General features: G+C 40.8%; 1 long non-coding RNA gene across 1 annotated transcript; it reads left to right on the forward strand.

Annotated features, from left to right (window-relative positions):
* Positions 1-2,403: 2,403 nt before the first annotated feature.
* Positions 2,404-5,823, forward strand: LOC142775682 (uncharacterized). Its single transcript, XR_012886916.1, has 2 exons — positions 2,404-2,963; positions 3,519-5,823. It is a non-coding gene; the product is annotated as an uncharacterized LOC142775682 (long non-coding RNA).
* Positions 5,824-6,762: the final 939 nt, after the last annotated feature.

Genomic DNA, 6,762 nt, shown 5'->3' on the forward strand with positions numbered 1-6,762 from the left:
CACGAACATCATTCAAAAGTAGAGCGAGCCACTGACATGTATTTTGTGCGACGTAGCGACCACTTGACCTGAGAATAATAGCGTTGCGAAGGCGAATCCCCTGTCGCATGCTCTGATCGAAGCAGACGACAAACGTGAGCAGACGACGGCTTGGCCGACAGGCACAGCTTGTGATTGGTTGTGAAGCAGTACCCTCTACATCAGCTCACTCCGTGACGTTGCCAAAACACTTCTTTCATCTGGCACGCCTGTCCTGTTCGTCATATCACCCCCCTCGCACATAAGAGAAAATTTTGTCACGCCGTGAAAATAGTGCAAGTACTTTCTAAGAGCTCTCTTATCATCTTATGTGCTGCGCAGTTGTCGAAAACAACATGGCGTCGTAAACAGCATATCGGTCGGTGCGACTTTCAGCAAACGCTTCTCGCACGAATTACTTCAGCGTTTGACCGGATGTGTTGTGATTACAGCAGCTCTTTCGGTGCGTGTAAGCAGTGCGGAAAGCTGTGGCAGTGCAATGGTGTACGGTGAAGAGCAGCGAAGCCTGTGCGTCGGTGTGGTTATCAAGCGGGGATCGGCGTCGAAGTATCGACGGCAACTAGCACTCGAGAAGCCTGCAATGTGTGTTTGTGTGCCGGTAACAGTTCGTTAGCTTGACTTTCCAGTCTCTCAGTTTGGTGCTGTGCGACATTTCGGATTGACAGCGTTTTGACACGTTACTTGAGTGACCCCAAGTACGTACGGAAACGTATGAACTACGCGCTTGGTTCTTGCTTCGCCACTAGTTAGCCCGTACGCTTCTATTTACTTGAGAGCAATGTACTGTTCGGTAGTGAAACGATGTTCGTTGTGAACAGTGGTGCTGTGTTGACGTTCCAAGACTTGTGAACAAGCTGTGCTCGTGTGACCGAAAATTGAAAGACAGCGTTGATAACTGTTTTGCCCTGCGAAGTCGTGGTGGGGCAGCTTGGCGCTTTTGTTTGTTAAGTCGTCACTTCTCCTTTTTGTGATAACCATAGTCCTAGCGCTGTGATGTGATCAACCAAAACTGCGAGATGCTACATTCTGTTGTGGATCGTGTTACTTTGGAAGCGCACCTGGACTGTTCTTCGGTAACAAATTGAGAGTTCTATGTGGCAGCGAGAGCCCATGAACGTCAAGCTTCCCTCCAGCCCCCCAAAAAAGCAAAGATTTAACCGGTGCCTTGCTTTGGATGAAGTTGTAGGCCAATATCGCCTAACTACAGGTTTCCGAGTTCGTCTGGCCATCGTTTTGCACGGCACTAGAGCCTTGACAACAGCCGGTCATGGCCAGTTCTTACACTTTATCAATGGACGTGCACGCCTGGCCAGCCCTTCATTGCTGTCATTGGCAGCTTCCAGTCTGCAGATGCCCTTTGCCTGTTGGCCGTACTTGGTTCCTTATGACACCGACGGCTACTAAATGCTGCCATCAGTGAGTTCGCCTTGCAGAACTAAATTTCACCCGTACTATAATTCACGCAGTTCTATAACGTGTGCAAGTTTTTAAGCCCATCAGATGTAATGTTTCTCTATGGTAAGTTGAAGCATAAAAAATTTACTTCTACTGTTATATACATACATATATTATGGAGCAAATACATAAAAAGTTTTTTGTGAATTGATACAAGTGAGCTCTTGTTTAATTATGAGGTTGGGCCTGTCGATTGACCACGTTTGATAGTTGGAAAGTTAATGTGAATTTATTTTCAGGAGCCAGTTTGCACTTAAAAAATTTATGTTATTTTGGAAAATTAGTTCTATAGACGATTACCACTGTGGTAGTACTAAACTTCAGTAGGACATATATATTGCGGTACGTAAATTTTACATGAGGCTTCAGTTTATTTCAAAGTGATTATAGCAGATTTTGGTCACTTTAACGAAGTGATAGCTTCCTCAAATAAGTATTAGAAGTGAGTGCTTTTAATGATTGTTTTTAAATATCTCGTTTTTGGCTCTTCACAGATCGCAGAGATTGGTTTGTTAAGGTCCTGTGGTGCATCGGTTGCACATTCTGGCACATCAATCCTTATCATTACTTGGAGCACCTGTACAAAAATAGGAAGGACACGTTCTCCCTAACTGTGCAAGCCTAATTCACTGCTCGGACTGTTATCATTCAGCGGATCTGGCGTGGAAGCATGCATGGCAGCCTCATCTGGAAGGACTGCAATCTGCTTGGGAGCTTCGAAGGCACAAAACTGCCTAACGGCTGGCTGCAAGGTTAGTTTTTCTTTAATACATACGATTACGTGAACACCACTTACTGTGCACAAATTGAAAACCCAAGCATGGTTGCTTTCAGTGGATACCTGTATTACTCTTACACATAATTCTTATTCAACATTTACTGAACTAAATTGCAAGATACTTGAGAATGTTGAAAGCTGAAAGCCTGCAGCTTATGAATGAAACTCCAATAATCTGAGACTCAAAAGCTTGTGCTTTGAAACGAGCACAAATACTTTGATTCCTTATTGAGCTCTCGAGCTTGTGACTCCCTCTGTGGATCAAGTGCTCTGGAAGGAAATAGCAAGTGGGTGAAAATTGCCTGGCTGTTCACAACTTGCAAGAAGAAAGACCTATTGAAAGAAGCCTCAGATGACATAGGGCCAGTAACTGCATCTTTTACCTAATGTAGCTTTTTCTCTCTCAGTGCTGTTGCTTGTGTTTCAGCCGAACATGTTCACCACGATTGCATAGTGATATATATTTTTCTACAAATTGTACCTGACCTAAGTATGCATTGTTGATCTCTAAAGGTGACGTTCAGTGTGTTTCAAAGCCATGGCTTCTCATTTCTCTGTCTGTGGCTAGCCTATTTCAGCAGTAGAGCGATGCAGCTAGCACACATGCAATCCAAGTCATGGAGCGCTCCTTTGGTGTTCTGTGCAGGACACAGCATATCCATCCGGCAAGACACTGGTATCAACAATAATGGTGAGTGTTGGTGGCACCTGTAGGAGCCCGTTGTGTTTGTTGCGTATGATTACTTCCCCTGATGAAGTGCAATTTTGAAAGGTTTTCTTCATTTAGAATAATAGATGTCAGTAACAAGCACACTCATAATCCACAAGTTCTTTGTGTCTTCTAGACTGCCCATTTGCTCCTATATGCGGTATGGTGAGCTGGCTATGTTAGACAGCCTTAAAGTTATCAACATTGGCTGTTGTGTTGTAATGCAGTCTAACTTGTGTTTCTTAGTGAACTTATTTGTGGTCTACTTCTCGCACCTAGTGTAAAGTCGAAATAAAAGAAACTCTATTGCCTTTTATGCCTGTCAGAAGTTTTATGCCTTCATCTATAACATTGTGGTTTTGCTCTTGTATTATATTAAATATATTTTCAGCCTTCACTGTTTGTGTGTGTGTGTGTTGAGGCTTGTCATTGGCTTCTGAAAATACAATATCTGTAAATATGAGCACATAATTGACAACTATACACTCTTGCATGTAGCATGGTTGTAACAATGATCTGTATTTTTCTAAGTTCTAGCAGTAACAAGGGGTTCGGTGCTCCACGGTCATGTACAGTGTATCAAGAACAGAGCACAGAAGACCAACAAGTATAAAGGGACTGCCAGTGACTGTTCTCCTGCTCAAAGTTTACAACAGCAGAAAGAGCACATTGTGATGTCAGGAGCAGCTGCTGCTTAACTTCTTAGCAGTGCATTATTCAGCAGTTCCTTTGCTTGCATTCGAAATTATTTAACTTTTGCATGGAAGATACCAAACTATGACACGAATTTAAAGGCTGCTGTAGTGTTAGTGGGCAAATATTTTTGAGCTGAAGTTTTTAACATGTGTGTTAAGTGCCTGCATGTCTCTACATTTACATGCCAGAAATCACAGCATCCATGGTCGCCAATGGTAACTGTGTTTGCATTCTTTGTAGTACAAGAAGTAAAGCCATGGATGCAGTAATCATGTACTTAGTCGATGTAATCCTTCAGTGTACACTCATTTGTATAGCACCAATGATGCCATGAGTGTATAACCTCTGGGAAGTGAATCTATGTGGATTATTTCATTTGGAAGGAAGAGGATCATCAATACTCCTAGTATATCTTAACAGTAGATTTTAGTGCTTGGGTATTATCCCACTGCCTGTCCGTCCTTCAACAGTCTACTTATCTCCTGTGTAAGTGTAACTTTTTAAATGTATACTTTGCTCGGATAGGTTTGTTCATAATGTAATGCAAGTGACTTATCATCTATGCAGCTCTACTCAGACTAGAAATAAAAGTATTTATTTTTATATGTAGCTATAGCATACATTCACTTGTGTTTTTCTAGGTGCCTGTACAATTGTTTAGCCCTACAAAAGTGCTGGTATACTCTAATATTGAATCTGGCATCTTAAAATAGTTTGTTAGTGGAAGTAAGAATGTGTTTACAACCAATATTACTATCCTCAGATGAACTGTGAAAACTCTGGGGAAATTTATTTACAGTTTTTGAACGTTGTGAAGGCAAATGTTATGTTCTTTTATTGTGGTCTCTGTTTCATGCAAATGACACATAATTACTTTGCAGTGGCATAGTATTAGTTGTTATTTTACACATATGTGCTGAGCAACATCGCAGTTGAGGCCAGCAGCAAGACATACATGCAGTGCACTGGAGCATCACCTCATTTAGTGTACAGTCTTTGCCCACCAGTAAACTCGATATTTTTCAAGCAGACTAATAGACAGCTGTATGGGAACTGTGTTGGTGTGCAAACTTTGAAGTCTTCTTGAGGAGTGTTTTTCATCATTTTTGTTCAAGTGAAGTGGCTACCCAAGGCCACAACTGGTGGGAATGTGGTGGTTTCCTCTCTCCAAAAGCACTCCTACCAGCTGCCTCAATGTTAGCATGGGGTGAATTCACGAACTGAAAAAATAATTGGTCCTTGTTTTCTTGGCCGAAAGATTCACTTCCACCGTTGAGCCACCACGACGCGCCAGAATAGAAACTTTTAGCTAAATAAAGTTGATTCTACTTTTGAGAAGTGTTTTGGGGAAACGAAATGGCACCTATAGCTGTCAATATAAACACTGTTTGCACCAAGGAGCTTAGTAGCTTATAATTGTATTATTCATGTATTGTCTAGAATTTACTCGCGCTGTGCCAACTTTCAGCCCAAGTGTCCTAACATGCTTTGTTAGTGGGTTGTGAATGAGCCAAGCTATGTAAATAAACAGAGTGATATTGCAGACATGTACAAAATATTGATGCACAGCCCTTTTCTTTAGCATGACATTGTCAAAGGCTTTATTCTAGTGTTTTTTATAAAGAGTGCTTGTCACTGGGCATCAGCGGAAAACAATGCATCAAGCTTTTGCGAGATGGTTCGAGAAACACCGTGTTCAGACATAACAGTGCCGGTGGATTTCTCTCGTAAGTTACTTTCTGTAGTATATTCAAAATGAGTTTATTAGAATTGTTGTTTTATAGCCATTCATTTTAATATTTACACCTGAGTGTGTGTATGTGTGTATGTATGGGTGTACATATGTATATGTGTGTGTGCGTATATGAATGTATGTATGTATGTATGTATGTATGTATGTATGTATGTATGTATGTATGTATGTATGTATGTATGTATGTATGTATGTATGTATGTATGTATGTATGTATGTATGTATGTATGTATGTATGTATGTATGTATCTTTTAAATGAGAATCCGTTTATCATTGGTGAGTAAGTTTGGTAATGATATGGCTGAATTTGTTTCTAGTTATTTCTCTTTTGAGCCATTACATATTTCAATTTATTTTGTACTGCATAAAAATAAATGTAACCTTACACAGAATATGTGTGTTCGAAGCAGTTGTTTTATTTACCAACCTACAGTCATGGGCAAGAAATTGGGTAAAATGGAAAGAACCTGCGAAGATTAGTTTAGAGCATAGCTACTCTACATGGCATATCTCGTACACATTGCATTGGTTGAATATGTCGATTTCAACCTTTCCATTTTAATCAGGATAAGCAAGCTATCACCCGTCGTTGTATATGTGTGTGATATTTATGCATACGGTGATACCGGTTCGCAATTACAATTAAGGTCACAAACCTAGTCAAGCTGAATACACGAATTTTGTCCATGCACCTTTCATTTGCACTGGAACTGTTGTTAATAAAAAATAAACTTCAGTTTAGAAATTTATTGTAGTAACCAAAAGCAGGGTATCTCTTTATCACACAAATCAAATTGCCATTGTTCTGTTCCATTCTGGACAATAGGGACCCTCTCAGCAGAACTCGATTAACTGCTATAGTTCATTTTAACCATTCACAGCGACATTACACTGAAGCGTGCAGCATGACAAATAGCGGGAGAGAAGACACAAACTAATCACTCTGTTCGCGTCAGCTCTAACTGTCCGTGCTCTTTGGTCTTGCTGCATGTGATGATGCCCACCAAATTAGCACGAAAGCGTGTCCCTACAAAGGCAGTCAACTTGGCTGCAAGCAGTTAGCTCACTGCATGTGTAGATTTTCTTCAAAACACCGTGAAGACTGATTGCTGGTCGAATATCCAAACACGTGAAAAGTAATATACCAGGTATAATATTGGTATTTCAGCACTGGACACTTTTGCGATAAGAGAGAATGGAGGAAAAAATTATGAACCTTGACTTGTTTAATTTTTGAAGGAGCACAGTACAGCGCTTTTGAGTCAAAAGGGGAGTGAAAGAAGCAAGTGCGAAAGCCTACTTCTCAAAAAATTAGTACCCGCCACCACGCA

This window comes from Rhipicephalus microplus, chromosome X (assembly GCF_043290135.1).
Source record: "Rhipicephalus microplus isolate Deutch F79 chromosome X, USDA_Rmic, whole genome shotgun sequence".
In the NCBI taxonomy this organism is placed as follows: domain Eukaryota; kingdom Metazoa; phylum Arthropoda; class Arachnida; order Ixodida; family Ixodidae; genus Rhipicephalus; species Rhipicephalus microplus.